The sequence below is a fragment of the Anser cygnoides genome, chromosome 3, assembly GCF_040182565.1.
Source record: "Anser cygnoides isolate HZ-2024a breed goose chromosome 3, Taihu_goose_T2T_genome, whole genome shotgun sequence".
Taxonomy (NCBI): Eukaryota; Metazoa; Chordata; class Aves; order Anseriformes; family Anatidae; genus Anser; species Anser cygnoides.
The window spans coordinates 46,307,676-46,326,880 of NC_089875.1; the positions used below are offsets into that span (position 1 = coordinate 46,307,676).

The 19,205-nt window shown below is 41.4% G+C and overlaps 1 protein-coding gene across 1 annotated transcript in view; it reads right to left on the minus strand.

The window, feature by feature from the left end:
- The window catches only part of LOC106044595 (sulfotransferase 6B1-like), a 31,498-nt gene extending 23,659 nt beyond the window's left edge, over nucleotides 1-7,839 (minus strand). Inside the window, exon 1 of the mRNA XM_013194697.3 lies at nucleotides 7,573-7,839. The gene's annotated coding sequence lies outside the window, so the exon portion shown is untranslated. The remainder of the gene's footprint in view (nucleotides 1-7,572) is intronic.
- Between the last annotated feature and the right edge of the window lie 11,366 nt (nucleotides 7,840-19,205).

Consider the following 19,205-nt stretch of genomic DNA (forward strand, 5'->3'; position numbering starts at 1 on the left):
AAATTAGTTTTTTATATTCATTTTAAAGAAGCATTATCATTAAATTATAGACCTTAAAACCTTAAAGATCATCTAGTTGCAACCCCTCTGCCACGGGCAGGGACACCTCCCACTAGACAAGGTTGCTCAAAGCCCCATCCAACCTGGCCTCAAACACTTCCAGGGATGGGGCATCCACAGCCCTTAATTTCCTCCCAGGCCTTCCACTGCTGGAGGTACTCATTATTTCCCCTAGTCTCTACTGACTCTACTTATTTCTACAGAGACTTCCTGTTCATAGAATACTGGAATATCGTGAGCACGAAGGGACCCACAAGGACCATCGAGTCCAACTCCTGACAGGACTGCCCAAAAATCAACCCATATGTCTGAGAGCATTGTCTAGACACTTCTTGAACTCCTTCAGGCTCGGTGCCATGACCACTGCCCTGGGGAGCCTGTCCCAGTGCCCGACCCCCCTCTGGGTGCAGAACCTTTCCCTGACACCCAGCCTGACCCTCCCCTGTCCCAGCCCCATGCCGTTCCCTCGGGTCCTGTCGCTGTCCCCAGAGAGCAGAGCTCAGCGCCTGCCCCTCCGCTCCCCTCGTGAGGGAGCTGCAGGCCGCCATGAGGCCTCCCCTCGGCCTGCTCTGCTCGGGGGTGAACAAACCAAATGACTTCAGTGGCTCCTCAGGCATTGTCCCCTCTAGACCCTTCACCATCTTTGTAACCCTCCTTTGGACACTCTCTAATAGCTTTATGTCATTTTTATAGTGTTGTGCCCAAAACTGCACACAGTGCTGGAGGTGAGGCCACACCAGCACAGAGCAGAGTGGGACAATCCCTTCCCTCGACCAGCTTAGCAATGCCGTGCCTGATGCACCCCAGAATATGGTTGGTCCTCCTGGCTGCCAGGTACACTGTTGATTTATATTCAACTTGCTGTCAACCAAGACCCCCAGATCCCTTTCTACACAATGAATCTAGTCTCAGTAGTATATAAAACTCATGCATTTCTCTTAAGTCCAAAAGGAACAATTCACTATCTGGTCTGATCACCTATACAGACTGGGGAATTTTACCTGGTTTCTTGTGTTAAGACCAATAACTTGCTGTGGACTGGACTTCTGGCAGTGGTCACCTAGTTCTCTAATTTCATTTCACCAAGATGCACTTTGCAAGATTTGTTGCTGGATTAAACCGTGAGGATCTCTGACACAAACCATGGGGAAACAACTGTCTCAAGGTGATATCTCAGTACCCTACACTCACAGCCCACACTAATGTTCTCCTCAGTGGCCATACCCTTCACACCTCTTTCAACCCAGAGCTCTTTTTTCTATATGGCTGTGTGAGCCTGTGCTAGCAGTGACGTAAAGGGGCACATAGGCTGGCTGTTTCTCAATAAGTAAAAAAATTGTCTTGTATGTTTATAAATAAATTATTGATAATTCTAACGACTTGCAATAAATTCAAATGATTTTGACCCCTGTAGCCAGAGTACGGGCAATGATACAACTCCTATCCTGGTGCTGGTTGGATGGTTGTACTGAAGCCATGCAAACAGCTGTCAGCAAACACTGAGCAAGAGATCCACCTCACACAATGAAGGAGGCCACAGTGATTCCCTGGTCAGCTGTGTAAGCATGAAAGCCAACGTGTGGATTTATTACCTCAGATATGATCCTGCACCAATGATTTTGGCAACCTGTTGTCTCTGTGCATCATCACAGTGTATCAGGTGGATGCACTAGCTTGGGTTAATGATAGCTTTAGTGTCTTTCCACAGAGCTACATTACTCAGTGTAAATGAGGCTCGAATCAAGCAATGGCTTATCGGTGATACGATGAGAAGGAGCTGAGAACCTTGGAAGCATTTTACTAGACGTTTGTTGAAGCCACCACATTATTAGAAAATGTTTCCACTGCAAAAGTAATTCGTTTTCAAATAAAATATCTAATTGCTTCCAGCAGTTACCCAGCTCTTCTCTCAATGCACCTGGAAGGCTCCTGCTTCTTGAAGCTCCTCTCCTTTCCATGCCTGTCCACATCCCAGTGCATCCAAGATCCTTGAAGCTTGTTTGCTCATTCCCAGCTAGTTCCTGATGCACAGGCACTAGTACTCTTTACACCTGTCCTCTCCTTGGCTCTCTCCTTTTAAAAGGTGTCCACTATTCAGTGTGCAACATCTTAGCATGCCTAGTTATCCTTCCACAACTAGTATTTTCTGCCAAGATCATACCTTCCTCTGTAGGTAAGCTGTCTTTCCAGCTCTTTCAAGCTATATTCCTGCCTGTTGCCTACCTTGTCTCAATGCTGAGCACTCCACAGTCTTCTGCAGGTACCTTTTCTGAAAGAATTTCTATCTATCCCTGAGGCATGGCCTACTTTGCTTACTAAAGTAAGCAAAAAAGTTTGCTTTACTAAAGCAAAAGTTTGCTTTACATATTCAGCAATGTCCCAAACCTTTTCTCTCCTCCTGGCCCCACTAAGTTAGCCAGGCACAGAGGCAGAACTTTGTCCATGATTTACACCACCCCACCACTCACCACCACATCTGGCCTTTCCTCCACATTCCCAAGTGATAGGATCAATCTGGAGAGATCTACAGAAGAAAATTTCTAAAATGTTTTGACCTCCAGAAAAGAAAAAAAAAAATCTATTACTTTCCATTTGGGCTATTTTACCCACAGCTCTACAATGGTAGTGCCAGGAGCTGGAGGCAGGCTGGAATGCCAACTTTGGCATCCCACAAAAACAGAGGAATGCCACACTGCCCTGAAACCTGCCAGGAGAGGTTTTGTTGGGAAATGCTGGATCACCATCAATTTTCACAAAGATTCACTTGCTGCAACAAAACATTCACACATAATTTTTGTTAGGGAAAGTTTCTCAGCTCCAGAATTAAACATTTAAACAGGAAAGACACAAAGAGACCTGCCCATCTTGAACAGGCTAATGATTAGGACATCCAAGGTATAGAGCCTGAAAAAAGGACATAGGAAATCAGACACAAAAGAGTTACACATAGCCTCTCTTATAGCTTGGGTGACAGGTAATAATGGCATGGTAATTTATTGCTTTCTGGAAGGCTCTGAAGGCTTTGTTTCATCTCAGGGTAGAGTGAGAAAAGTCCAAACTTGAAGGACACAACAGCTACAAAAATCACACTGAAAAAAGTTACAAAGGTCTAAGTGGGAGCAGAATATTTGTAAAACACTGTAATCAAAACGCTTTAGTGGATAGCAATATGCAAACTTCACTTCAGAGTTGCTATGTGCAGCATCAGTATAAATTGCATTTCCTTCATTTCTTCCCACACACGATCCCTGCTGGATTTTGAGCAATAAAGCTAAGACTTTTTTGCCCTTATCATACTCACCCTAAAATTCTTTGGAGTCTTACCCCTCATCTGAAAGAAAACCCGAGATGTTTTCTTACATCTTTGCGCCATCTACTGTCTTCCACAGATCTTAGCATCCAACTCATTTTTTTTTGCTTGCTGCTTCTTAGATGTTTTTATGGAAATGTCGATTATAATTGCATGACCTCATTCCTGAGAGGTAACAGTCAGCTCAGAACCCCACTTTTTCCTACAGCTGATGGAAGGTGCCATTATCACAGTCAGACTGACCTCAGTGGGTTACAGACTATTCAGAATTTCCCTGAACTATTTTCAGCCCTTCAATAAGTCAACTCTCTTTGGTTTTAAAATGTTCTAATGCTTAATTATCCCAGCTTCCAAAAAGTATGCCTTGTTGCTAATGACTTCTGTCCCCAAATAGCACACTGTTTTTCTCTGAGATGGAAAGAGGTCTTTAAGGAAGCAAACACAATGAAAAAATAACATTCTTTGTTTTTCCACAAAGAGACCCTACAAAGTAGTCAGTGCATTCCCAGGCTACTTCCTGGATGTGAAATGATATATAATTAAACACCTTCCTTAGAGCTGAAGAAAGGACCAGTGTCTAAAACTGTAGGCCTCCAGCTGCTGGATACCAAATGCTTTGTTAAAGAAAGGCTCCTTGCCTGAAGGGTAGAGATGTTCAGCTGAAAGCCCCTTCTGAGCACAATCAATACACAGTGACAGGAAGCTTGAGATTAACAAAAACACTACATTTCCAGATTTGCTTGCTTAATAATCATCAAGGACAGTGGATATTAAGTTAAAGTGATGCAGGCATAATGGTAACTCATTTACCTTTAAAACTGCAGCCCACTTGTACTTTGATAATGATAAACAAGTGCTTTTCCAATCTGAATTAGTATACTTAATACTCAATACTTTAAAAAAAAAGCTTTTTGGGAAGGAAAAAAAAAAACCTATCATAACTGCCATAGGGGAGAGAGCAAAAGTGCAACTAGCTGAAATAGATTTCTGACTGTAACTAATACTGGATGCTAAGTGAAAAAACATATGGAATGGCGCAATCAGAGAGTAATGCTTTCCCCAGTTTATACTCTCATTCCTCAGCCATCAGCAGCTCTGGCTTCCTGAGATGATGGATGCACTCCAGCTACATTTAACAGCCACCAGTGGACAAATCTTTCATGATTTTTTCTAATTCTCTTTTGCCTAACTATTTGAACTTCAGTCTCCACAGCATCCTGTAGCAATGAGATCCTAAATTCAATTTTGTATTGTACAAAAAGGATTTTTTATACTGCTTCTTCACTACCACAAGCATGATAATATTTTAATCACCTTATAAAGACTTCTAGGCAGAAGGGTAGCTAGCAACTCAACTTTCTAATGTAAAAACCCATAAAGAAAATAATCATTTGAAAATAATATATATGCCTTTTACAAATCTATTTTAAAAAGGCAAAATTTCATTCCTTTATCATGAATTCAGAAAGCTAAAGGATAACAGGAAAAACATGCTACCAGCACATCAAGATTAAAGAGATGCAAAACACACCAAAGCCACCTTGTCCCTGGTTTCACTATATGCTGCTCAGCCTTCTTAAGGATGGAACCAAAGTGAATTACTATGCACATGCCTGAAGTGTTTGTAGGTGCAGTTTTGTTTTACAGATTCAGGCCAGACTTGAAAACTTACCTTAAAACAGTGTGTGCTCTAATGCCTCTTAGGCACTGACACTCTTTAAGTGTACTATGTACAGCCTACTAACTCTGCTTTATATATCAATATACACATATATATCAGATAGCCATATATGCACATAGATATAATACTAGATTTTTCCTTTTATTTTTGTAGTTCTGAAACTATCCTAAACACAATATAATTCAATACCCATTACAGCAAATAAAAATCATATATTTCAAGGTAAACAGGTAAACTGCTATTTCCCTAAAAAGTCAGCTCTAACAATTCCAAAGTTTTTCTTGCTATTGTTATCCCTTATCTATGACTATGCATTTTAAATGCCAGCCTCCTACACTTGAACACAGCACATAAAGTGTTCTTGCAACGTTAATTAATGATGCAAAGGTGCCTTTACTGGTGCCTAAAATTGAATTTATACAGCATATGCAAATGTATTTTTATGTTGGTACAACTGGCCAGATTTACAATTTTCATAGTTCAAAACAGTGATGCCACAACACAGCATTGAATGGTTGAAAATATAATACCTTTTATTATAATATGCTGTTTTCTTCAAAACAAACTGTTTTGTAGGACCTTGGCAATTTTAATAAAAGCAGTTATATATACATATAAGGTTTACTCAAAATAGAATATTTGGATTGACTCATTTCTGGAATATTGCCCTGACTTAGTCCTTTCATATTGTTTAAACTCACTGATAGTTCATTAAGATAACATATGTGTAAACTCACAGATAGTTCATTAAGATAACATATGTGAAATAGATTTTTACAGGCAACTTAATTTTGTTCCTTCCTAACTTTAGATTACTTAACTTACCAGCTTTATTCAGGTAATAAATATTGAAGTATGGCTACAAACAGAGCATTACAGTTTAGTTTAATATAGTCTATGTTTTTTTTCACCCCTGACTAAATTTACCTTGCCCTTGTCACTACATAAATGACCGGCAACTACGGCTTTTTGCCCACTTACCTCTCGTTAGATGTGGTGCTGTCTGCTGCTTTGCCATTAGATGTCACTCTGGACCATGTAAAAGACCAAGTACATGAACTAGCATCATCAGCAGAAATAAACAGTTTCAAAATAGGAAATACGTCTTCTAAGGCTGCACCTTATCCATGAACCCTCTCCAGTACATATACCTTCACCTCCACCTTCACGTTCCCCTGTGGCTACTGGCTGTGCTGACACAACAGCACATACTGGAAAGCCAGTTAGGCCTCACCTAGCACAAACTTGATCCTATGCTCCTTTCATTTCAGAAAGCAACAATTTCTAAGGGCCAGAGTTTTCAATCACACAGGGATAGAGAACCATGAGAAAACACCGCCGTGGGATGCCTCTTGGAGGGCCGAAGGGCAATGCCAAGCATGGTGTCTGAGCCTAGAGCAAATAATCCAGCAAATGGGATGTTTGGCAGACTGGATCTGAAGCCAACTGATTAACTGCTTTATTCTTGTATCGCTTCTCATGAGTTCATCTTCCTTTAGTCTTTTTGGTTTGTTTGTTTGCTGTTTTATCTTGACTGAGTTGTTACCAGCAAAGCAGTTCATCAGTTTGTTGCTACTCCCCCAGGGGAAGTGGGGAGTTATGGTAACTTTGATCTTGGAGGAGAGATAACAGCGGCAAGGTAAAGCACTCCCACATCAGTGGGGTGGATTCTGCTGATGCTGAAATCCAGAGGAACCCTCCCCACACGCATTGACTTCTTGTGGCAGCATGATCAGAGTCTTAGTGCCCTTACAGCTTTTATTATGTTCCCAGCCCTGTGGTCTAGGGCACCACGACATTTTATGCAGAGCTGCCATGTCAAAACAGGACAAATTCAAACAGTCCCCAGGTTTTCTGCTCACACAGACTGCTGTGGCGTTTGTAGTCCATCCTGGAATTTCAGCCAAAGGGAGAAGTCCTGCTTGGGATAAGACTTCTGCCCATTGCCACATACTTCCACTCATTCTAAGCAGTTCACAAACAGCTCAAGGTGGGGCATCTTTTAAGTACCTTGTAATCTAATCATATTTTTATGTTTTTAGGCAGACTATTTGTTATATCTCAGCAAGATGGGATGGATTAATTGAAAATGAAATGAAACAGAGAATTATAAAAAAATATTAAACATTCTGCTTTCTGATAGCAGCAGCATTTAACCTTCTAAGAAACCACACTACACACACAGGTGAAAAGCCAAAAGAAAGGGGTTTCTGGGCATGAGCCCTGTGTGTAAGTAAGGGAGAAGCATAGCACTGTCAGGTTGAGAGCTCACAGAACAGAAATGAAAGCCTTCATTGGAGAACTTAGCCCAGAAACCAGGAAAGCAACTCTTTATCTCTCTTCTAGAGATATGTATGCAGAGAGCAAGCTCCTGGGGGTCACACTACATGGTTGTTTTGGGGGGCTCCCAATACATCTGAGAAAGATGAAGTGACAAACCTGAACACAAACACCAAGGATGCAGCAGAGCTGAGAAAATTACTGACGTGTTCCAAGCCTAGTCTGGTGCGTAAATACTGACCTGAGACCAGCATCACGTGATAAGTGGTCTTTGGGGTACGAGTAAAGCTGTTGCATTTCAAACTGAGGTGGCCCATTTTCTGGTGGGATACCAATACTCTTCAGCTTCTGACCGTCACCACCACCTTCACCATTACAAGGGGCAAGCTGCTGCTTTACATGATGCAAAAAGGATGGCTGAAGTTGCACCACTGCTGTTCTCCAGAAAACCTGCTGTATGATTCAGCTGGTGTCCTTGAAGAGTTTGTCTGAAACATCCGTCTTCTTAGCCTGCAAGAGAGCAAATGTGTTTTTCTCCCACTTTCCCTCTCTTCAGCACCGTTAGAAAGGGAAGTGAGCATCTCCTCCTCCATAACATCCTCATTAGTCTCATATTTCCTCAGTTTCCCACATTAATCCAAGGAACAACCAGAACTTGATCCCAGTCTCTGTTATGGCACCACAAAATAACACCTGCCATCTCTGCACGTCACCTTACACGGTGGGGAGAGCAGACAATGCCATTCATTTCAACATTGCTTCCAGAGGACAATAAAGACAAAAACTGCCTGTTGCTACCTTAATTCGATTTCCTGGGAGGGGTGGATTACTGTCTGCTCGCCAGGATGGATTTGCAATGGAATACGCTCATTAGCAAACAGAAAATGTACACAAAGCAAATCTAGTCTTCCAAATTTTCTCTAGGAACAGCTTTACAGGATTTACACAAGAATTTGCTTGCAGGAAAGGAGATTTGAGCATCTAATTTAAAACATCCTGTTCTGTGATGAAATATTTCTTTGGGTGCCCACACATGTGGAGACACTTTGCTTTTTTGCAAATGTTTCTGTGTTTGTCCTTAATCTGTACTGCAGCTGGTAGATCAGTGTTGTTTTACAGGTATTAAAAACATCCAGCAGGGTAGCTGCTAGCTAAGGTTTCAGGCTCCTGATAAGAGATGGCAGATGTTCTTCATCGTAACAATGAGGATAGCAGCTGCCTCTGTTTTGCAAGAGAGAGCAAAGAAAACTTGATCCACGCTGATGCTTGGACAGAGGGCTGATTTTAGGTCTTCTGGCATACTTAATGAGGTTTAGAAAATAAATAAATAAATAAAAAAGCACTAGTGTCCCACTTAAGGTCAAAGAAATAGGGAAAAATAAATCTACCATGCTGTGGGGCTGGACACTAACTTCTCCAGCTTTGCAAGGTAAAATCTGGATAAGGATTTCTGCATTGAGACCATACATCTGCTTTGCTGAGAAAGAGCTTTTAAAAATGGCTCTATACAGAAAAGAGAGGAAATTTGTCAGTGCTGCAGGGAAGAGGAATCTGAGAAGCAGGAATGGAAACAACCAGATGGATAATTTCAGCGCAGCAAAAGTGATGAAAAGAGTCTGTGCCTCTTGATTACACTTTAATCTAAAGCTGCTGCAGAATGTATAGAGGTAAGAAAGCTAGAGCGTCCCTCAGGCAGGCTTGCACCATGAACTCAGGGGATGCCCAGGCTATGGTGCAGGGCCATGAGCTAGCACCACAATACCAAACAACGTGGCTGGGCTAGAATGGTGCTGCGGCACAAACAGGCTCAGGGACACCATCCCGATGACACTCACACAGTCCTGCCAGAACCTGAAGGAGCATCTCTGCACGTGTTATGGCACTGACGTAGCAGCTCATTCCACCTCTCCAAAATGGCACAGTAATCCCACGGTCAGTAAGACCAGAAATGTGCCCATTGCACCAAAGCACAATTACTTGGTCAGGGGAAGAAGAGCAGTTGGAACTGCAACTGGGCTGCTCCCGCTCCTAATGGAACCATGTCTGATGTCCAGAAAACCTGTTACCAGTCAGAGGAGACTGTTTTACAGGTAATAGGTCAAGCTCAGACCAAACTTATTTGCCTGGACATTTTTCAAGCTGGATTCAGGTGTACTCAAAGTGAACCTGGCTTGAAGCTTTAATAGACAAGATAACTAATATGTAGGAAGTATTGAGTCACTACCACACAAAATTTTCCAGCAGTGCCATGACTGGAAATGCACTCTAGTGTTATTTGTGCTTCTCCAGGATTTAGAGAGGGGCATCCTTTAGGAGAACTTCTCTGCTTTCTCAGTTTTGATGCAGATTTAAATTGGCATTCACTTCACATAATCCCTCCTCAGTTTTGTAAGCTTCTCAACACCTGTCCACTCAAGCAAGTCCTGCACAACACCTCTGAAGCTGAGTATAAGAACATTCAGCAGGAGGTGAGACTCAAGGTGCTTATTTCCTAGCCTGGCACAGGTGGGCAGACGGAATACCTTGTACCACTGCAGCCAAAAGGACAGTAAGGCAAGCAAGAGATGCCTTGTAAGCTCATGTTCTTACATCAGAAAGGTATGTGGAAAGGTCATATGAGTCTGCTGTGGTAAGGGAGAACAAGTCATGTACTGTAGTATGTATTTCACACGTCAGATCATCTCACGCACAATTAACCGGTACTGTGTTATTTGTCTCTTTGTAAGCAAATGATTCGATTAAGGGCTACTTGGACATGGATTGCTGATATTGACATGTGCTACTTTGAGTGATTTTAAGAACCTAGTATTTTATAAAATGCTCTGGTTACAAATTCCTGTCTTCTGTCTTTCCCAGGTGTACATATGGCAAAGTACTTTGCAATCAAACTAGTCTAAGAAAAATGCAATTAAGAACATAAACAAGGAATCTTCTTGGGCACCTGACAATAAATACAAATTTGCTGAAGAGCAGTAAGTTGAAGTGAGGATGACATGGCAAAGTCAGAGGGCGTAGACAACACATGTGCATGTGTGTGCTTTTTCACATCCTGTTCACAGAAAAATTTGTGAACAGCAATGTTAAACAAAGCACAAACGCCACAGCCTCAGTAGCAGAGGAATTAGAGATCAGCTATGTGTCTCCCATTCTTCTTTTCTGTCCTGGAATGTGCAATATGTGCTTTAGCCCATCCCATTGCTGAGCACACAGCCGCTATCTCAGCATGCTTGTAAGTTTTCCATTTGTTTTTCACAGTTCACTAATGACTTATAACTGCCCCTGATCACCACGCTGCTGCAAATGATGAATTTAGCAGACCCCACATGCAAACGGCAAAGCATGAGAGACGATGTCAGTACTGGTATGCGACCAGAGTTTCACAAACCTGCTGGTGTTGCACGGTATGCTGAAAAAATAGTTACACACAATAAGCACCATCTTCCTGCCAGCACACCTCTTCTTCAAATGACAGGAGCTGAAATATCCTATGAGCAAAGAACCATTGTCTGTAAAATAACTCAATTTTATTCAGTAGCTAGGTTTAGTTAACCTTTATAGGAAATAAAAATGTGAATGAACCATAAATATAATTTTTTAGTTTGCCACTGCTCTATTTAGTCATGAAAAGTGAAGCTTTGTTGATGAAAAAAGTTTCCGTAATATTGCTCCCCAGATGCATTCAGCAATACTGCAGTGATGTGATGTACACCAGTAACTTTTGCCCATTTACAATGCTCAAGCAATTTCTGCTGTGGTTTTATCACTGACCTACCTACCAGAAAATGGAGATGCAATTGGAGCTCTGTGAATGATTCTTTCGGGGTAGACTCAGCAGGAAAGCACGCTCCCCAAGGCATGTTTTGCACAGTGGGTCTCCTTCTTATAAACAGAGGCCAAGTAATGGCTGAAACACAGGATTCAGTATGTGGGTTTCCATACAGTTCCATCCTAGTGGAATTAGGATTTAACATTATTGGAATGAAGCAAGGAATTTGATAAGGCTTTTTCTCCCATCTCATTGACTTGCTTCTATGGGGATATACGGAGCTGCATTTTTAATAGAAGTCATTTAGATGAAAACATTTCCCAGTTGCCACAATGCTCGGTATGACTCTTACACACCACCATATAAATCTCGTTAGCTCACAAAACTCACAAACATATTCCCACTAACTATGCATGTCAGTGAAGCAAACTGGATCTGTCCAATTTGCTCTTTACTAGAAAAGAGAAGGCATTTCAAAGGATGCCCAATGAAATTTGCAGCCCTCAAAAGTCAGCAGGTTGTTGGCTTTTTTCGTTGTTGTTGTTTTATTGTATTTTTTTATTATTGAAAGAATCCAAAAGGAGCAGACCTTTTAGCATCCAGCAAGCTAAGAGTGCATTATCTGAATGCATTCAATTCCTGTTAGTCAATAAAAGTACATTACCATGCCATCTTCTGCATTGCAGTCTAACCCCCATTACCTGCACAGATCTCCAATGCAAATAAATAGAAACATCAGCTATATCAGCATGCTGTAAAACTCTAAGATGAATTCCTTTTTCTTTCTTTCTTTCTTTCTTTGTTCCTCCTGGATATCTTTAAGGTAGCGGATCTATTTTTAACAAAAGCCATTTCATTCTGAATGCTGTGATCCAGAATGTGCAGAAGCATTTGGCAAGATTAAATGTAGTGAGTCTTAGGCTTCAGTTTAGCAAGATATTAAAGTGTGTGCCTGACTTTAAGCACAGAAGTAGCACTATTGACTTCAGTGGGACAACTCACCTATTTTGAGGTAGATGAGTGTTTAAGCATCCTGCTGAATCAGTGCCTTGGGGTTTTCTAACCATACGTCTTGAAAATTTTTGCCATCCTTAAGTATGCTTGTCAATACATTACTGTGAAAGGACCCAGATATTTTTTTTCCTTTTTTTTCCCCCCCCGGCATTGAGCTTTATTCATGCTGGTGAAAAAAAAAAAAAAAATTATTTTTTGCAAAAAACAAACTTTAAATTTTCATCTGCCCTGAAGAAAAGGTAGTGCCCTTCATTTATAGGACTTCAGAATAGAATTCTTCAGTAGGGCAGAAGGAATATTTACACTGCAGAACTGCACATTGATGTTTAGTTTTTCCTGTTGGAGATATATTCCTTTTCAGAGAAGTAGACTAAGAAGTAGGCTAAGGCCTTGCACACAGCTGGTTTTGCTTTGTTTTTCAGAAAAGTATGGAACTTTGAAAACAGCAAGATCATAGATCACACACACACACAAACCAAATGGTGAAAAGATAAATCCATATGCAAATGCTACGTAAAAGTCTGATGTGATATGTCCAGTGTGAAATACGAAGCAATGGAACACAAATCTTGTGTTGGTGTAACTTTAAAGGCTTTGATGGTTCCATTTATTCTGAATGCTGGACAAGTGAAAGGAGAAAACTGGGATCCCTCGGACTAGAAGAAAATGAGAATGACAAATGATTAAATCAACATAACAGCATAGATTCAAAATATTTTTAGAAGGCAGCTTTGCAATCCAGAAGTACTTCAAATATTAGCAGAAAGACCCATACTTAAGAATAAATTAAGCTTATAAGAATGAGAGCAGACCCTCAAATGATGAATCACGTGTAACTTGGAATAACCAGGCATACAAACAGAAAAGATGGCAGCTTGGATATACAAACATGGTCACCTATATTGAAAAACCGTTGAAGGGAAATGAAGTAAAGGGAAAGTAAAAATGAAGAGCAAATGAATGGAATTCTCATTTAATATTAATGATCAGGAAAAGAGATTTTAACAATATTTTAACGAAATCTCCAGTTGATATGAAATTGCTAAGCATTATGAATGCTAAAGAGGGCAGAAAAAAAAATGCTGTAGGGCCTACAGAAATCAGGAGGACAGGAAGAAAATGAGGTTCTGCTGGGAAAAAAAGTAAAAGCTATAAATTTCTCCACACCAAAAGATGTGGAGAAATAATCATTATTCTCCTCAGCTAGCCTGACCCCTTACACCAGACCACAGATGAGGTTTTGAAGTGATGGGGAAGGGTCACTGCCCCTCTCAGCAGCAACTTACTGATAGCCCCTCTTCAAGAACTGCCCTACCCCAGCTCTGTGGGACAGCCTTCTGACCCAGCTCTCCAGCCCACAGCAGAAGCACTCAGCATCTACTTTTAGTATCTCATTCTTAAAGAGGCCAGATTAAAATCTTTACTTACTTCCAAAGAGCCTTAATACCCATTTTGTGCCCAGTCCCATGAGCAGGTAGGTGGAGGTGCAGTGACTGAGCGCTGGCTCCAGGCCAACTGTACTCACCACATGCCCCCGGGCACCTCTGGTTACAATCTGTTATAAACTTAAACCTTGGCAGTTCAAACGATTTCCTTGTGCTTCAGCTTCTTCTCAGTTAAACGATGGCAATGCTTTCAAGATCCCTGCCAAGAAACCATTATAGCCACACAAAAATCGTATCACTTTTTTCCTGGTTTCCATTCTCTATTACACTCCTATACCTCCCATTCTTTCTGAATACTGATGCCCTTAACTGTTTTCTGGCTTTACTCTCAAGCATCTGGCCCCAGACTCATCCTAGCTACTCTGTGTCACTCCTGGATTTCTGGTCCCCACCATTTTCTCCATTCTCCTGCATGCTCTGTGCTTCCTGAGTCTGCATCTACGCAACAGTTGCTCATGTTTTCCCCTAGTTTGCCCATCTGTCCACAAATTTATGAACAAACAAACATTTTCACATGGTCCAAAACAAGGCCTTTTAGACATGAATATTGAAGTTGGAAGGCATAAACTGGAAAGAGGCAAGACTGAATGCTTTCATGGTTTCCTGAGGGAAACCTCCACCCATCCCTACAACCCCCACTATCGTGCTGGGAGCATCACAAGAGAGACTCAATCTGCAGCCTCACAAAAAATAAACAGAAATAATCACAAAAACAGATGGACATCTCCTAATCCCCAGTAGCTGAAGGCAGGATTTTACTCATGTTTTCAGAAGATTCCTCTCTCTAAAGACCACCATCAACTCAAATCTGTTTTCGTAGCAGGAGCTGTATGTCAGCTGCACTCTTGCTTCCTCTTTCCCATCCATTACTCTGTAAGCTATAGTTCAAAAAGTCATTTTTTCAATTCAAATCAAATTCTCTGAACTCTCTAGAAAGAGACCATCTCACCAGTGATTTGTTTCTTTCTAATTAAATAAAGTAATCCTTGAGACATCAGCCTTTAAGAAGAATGTTTTCAAAAGCAGCTGCTCTGCTAATTAGGCAAAATGCCCGGATGAATGCAATTTACTTACAGTCACCTCATAGAGGGACACACAATACTATGCATTCTCTGGCAAGCAGTGCTAGCATGGAACTAACACTGCCCAGTGCGGGCAACATGAGGGCTTAATCAACTTTCAGAATGCTCTTAATGCTGAAGTTAACATTTCCAAAAAATGGCAAAAGGCTCCATCCCACTTCACAGCTGAACCCCATACCTCTGTGTGGTGCCTCAGTCCTTCTCCACTGAAGGATATGCTCAGCTCACGCCTTCTTGGGCATGCAATGAGCAATGGTGACAGGTACAAGAATTACACTTCCACATATCATGAGTAGGATAATGGCTTCTGTTAGGTTTGGCTCAATCCATGTCTGACTGCTCTGCATCCTCCAAATAACCTCTTCAATATCTGCCAGATGTTAACAGCTCAGAAGATTCCTTTAGGCAGTATCTCTCCATTAGACCTTTGGCTGGATCAATGGCAAGAGGTCTGCAGAGCATCTAGGAACAACAGGACAGAAAAGGGAACAGAAAGGTAGGCTGGCAATGTGAGTGTGCTGGTGCACCCACTGAGTTTCCATCATGCCAAGAGATAGTCCTAAACAGCATTGGATGAATTTCTTCCTCAACTAATGCTACACATGCTAGTGCCAACTCAAGCTAAAGCCACAGTTAAAATATACACAGGCTGAACCTTATACAGAGAGATTCTGTCTCTTCACATGGTAATATTGCCAAAAAGATGCTGAATGATTTTTCCCAACAAAACATAAGCAAACGTGGGAAACAAACTGTAGTTTCACTCTTGAAGCTGCCTGTTATTACCACTGTATTTTGTGTACTCTGGACTTCATCCAAAGTAAATATTCAACTATTTTACTTTTAAACACATCTGGAGGTCAATACAAATTGTCTTACCATTAACATTAGTCCCACACAAACTGGCTAATATGCATCCACAAAACAAGGAGTGAAGTCATTTTTGTGGTCAAATTAACGATGCAGCTTCACTTTCAAGTCCTACCACAGATTTCCTGTTTGATCCCCGGTTAAAGGGTTAACCTCTTTGTATATCTCCATCTGCAAAACAGGGTAAATAACACCTGCCTCCTTTCTGGTATTTTATGAGGCTCTGAGGGCATTTCTATACCACAGGTGCAAGGCACACCCAAGCTGGTTCCATATGAGGAGCACTAACTCTGTTCCTCACTTTTCTAGGGATTCAAATTCAAATTAAAATACTCAGTATTCAATTTACTAAAGTGCTGAGTGCTCAGAACTGCAGCTGAAGTCAAAGGGAACTCTGCAATTTATATATACATAAATATATTGACAATATGATACTAAGTACTCTGGAAAATTTGAACCAAAGGCATCTCCAATGGGCACCTAAAATGAGTGAGCATCTCTGAAATGAAACTCAGTGCCTCAAGTCCCCTCCTAGAAAACAAAAACAACTTTACAGCTTTTGGGACGTCATAAAGACATTATGAGTTCCAACTGTAAGGTACTTACAAGCTAGAATGCTAAGTACCATTACAAAAAAAAAAAAAAAAAGAAAGAAAGAAATTCTGTCATTAGTGCACAGCTTCAATAATCTGCAGTAAATAAAGCAAGGGGTTGGAGCATGAGGAAAGAGGGTGTAGAGTAGTCATCCATTGAGTACGCATCTTTCATTGTACACATCTTTCACACTGAATGAGAAATAGACCAGGGGAACAACATTGTGCAATCATATCTTAAAAAACAGGGCCCAAAGTAATATTATGTAGAATAATTGTTATTTCTTACTGTTTTGTTGTCTGATTTTGCAACCATATAATTCCCTTACTACAGGTTTCTCTTCAAATGTAATTTATGTATGACCTCAGAATCCATTGATGGAAAACAGAAGTGTCAATTTGACTCTTGCATAAATTGAGAATAATGTCTTTGAAATCAGTGGAATTTAAGCAACATAAGTGAAAAGTCAAAACCTTTGGCTCCTGAAAAGTGCAAGTTACATTTCAGCATTTGGATTCAGTGTACTAAAGCTAGGCAGTAAAATGAGGTGTTACCTGTACTCTTCTCCCTTTCTTTCAAGTCATTCCAAAAGTCTAGTGAAACTTCACAGAGCATCAGCATTGAACATTCTTCTCTGTCAGTCATCAAGAATTGTGGAAGTTTGATTATTTCCTACTATGAATCTTTCACCTTTATCACTACTACTGCCCCTATATAATACCATAGCTCTAAAACTGGGGGCAATTCATACCTTTTACTCTTTCCCAACAAATCAGATAGCACAAGCTATTTGTGGAGTTATCTGAAAAGATTAAGTGACATCACATGGGTTCCGGGGAAGAAGCTAATCAGTACAACACAGGGGATAATCAGGAAGCTGATTAGAATAAAGATACTGCTGTGATATAGCCCATTTGGGATTTAATGTACAAAAAGATAAAAAGATGAAAGAAAAGGAAGAACAAAGTGCAAGGGATAACTGTTCCTTGCAAGAGAAGGAGGAAAAGAAAGATATATGACCTTAGATTAACTAATTCTCCTAGCAAGTATATACTAACTGGTATTTGTTTCCGTGACTTGTATTTGGTCATGTTAGAACATGGTTTGAATAAAATAAGGAGCAGTGTTGTATTGTCTGTTTTAACAAGTGCCAAGACAAGTGATTTACAAAAATGCTTCAGCTCCTCATACCTGCCATGGCATTTTGCAAGATTCTTGCCACATGCTGCACACTACTGGTTGTTTGCCGCACTCCACCCAAGAGGTGACAGTATTTCATGCTGTCTTTTGTCAGCACCTTCAGGAGCATCTTAGTTTTGAAGGCAGTTTTTCTTTCCACTTCGTAGATGAGTCCAGTCATCTTGGCTCTGAGGCATTGCTCTGCACAGGGAATTTTAGTGGGATGGATGGGGAAAGCAACAGCAGAAGTATATTCATAAAAAAAAAAAAAAGCCTTAGATAATATTGGTCATACTGTACCCCTTACACACCTTAACCAAGCACTGTGATCATCAGTCATACTGTTCCTGCAGTTCCATCTTATATGTGAATATTAGAACCGTGAATATTTGCATACAACTTACCAGAACAGGACCTCTCTAGACCCCTTCTGATGTAGTTCATTTTTTTTCAGAGTAAATACAGTTCTGAAACCATTAAACTACATGAAGTCTGTGAAAAGTGACATGGTGAAAGTAAGGCTTGGTCCTACTCTTAAATAATGTGTTGTACCGGACGTGGTGTACATGAATAACTTGGTGGACATGGTGGACATGAATAACTTGGCCTCCCAGCAGGAGCTGTTTTTGACATTACACTAGTGCTTCTGGTACTCCTACAGGGGCTGCAGCCGGGAAAACTAGGCTGGCTGCAAGCTTGGAGGCAGAAACAGCCACCCACACATGGTGTTGAAAGAAGGCACTTGGTGAACAGATGACAGAGCAACTTGTTCCCACTCACCCAACTTGTGTATTCCAGCACAAAGTCAAGTGGCATTCAAATTGAGGTATGCTAGCTTTTAAGGATATGCCAAACGGGCAAAAGGAGGTGACCACAGACAGATGGGCTATATGCATTGTGTACATTGCCTCGCAGAGAATCATACACACTCCTGAAACTATTAGAATCTCCTTGAATGTGACAAAGTGATCTGAGGATCTGTGGGATTCAAATGCTTCCTATTTCAGTGTAGGCAGCAGAATATTAGTTTTGTGTTGTATGGTCTCCACTGTGTTCACCAGAGTCTTGGTATCAGGGCTTCTCACTCTCTGCATCACTATAGACTACATATTAGTAGTATACACTTTATTAGTGTATTTATTATATTAGGATATTTACTTTCACATATTAGTAGTATTCACTTTGCTTTTCTGCCTGCTGAGTACCTCCTAAGAAGCTGTTTTGGAAGCTTTAAATGGCATTTTCTGGGTAGCAACAGCAACATGACCTTGGATTTCTGTGACCAACCATTTCCAGAGCCCATTTAAAATAAATCCTAAGCCCTTCAAGTGACTTTGGGAGGCTGAGACACACCTCGATCTCACAAAATGACTCTCCGCCATGCTTTTAAAACAACAACAAACAATTTAGTACTAGAAAGTGAATGGCTATGATTAGATAACACACTTGGGTTGGTTTCCAGAGGGTAAGGTGAAGAGTGCCAGCCCTGTGTGTATTTCTGACATGAAACACTAGCAAACAGGGGAAGGGACTGCGTTACGAGTACCGCATTTTTTGTGAGGGAAATGTTCTACCTGAGCGCGCTCACTGCACCGATATCCTCGCAATATCTTCATATGCATGAGGCTTCAGCACGATGACGGGCTCGGGCACTCTTTGGGTATCGCAGAGGGGTAGATCAGATCCGTCTTTAGCCCGCAGGGATCTGAGCAGCCTGAAGAGAGTCGGAAACCAACAGCGTTTTCAGAGATGCTCCGGGCAGAAAGCACCCCCATGGGGCAGGGACAGGGGTAGGGGCAGGCAGGAGCCTCCCCCTCGCGGGGAGGAGGCAGCGCACCGCCCCGAGAGGTGGCCCCGGCGCTGCCCGGAGCCGCAGCCCTCCTCCCTCCTCCTCTCCTCCTCCTCCTCCTGCTCCCTCCCCGCT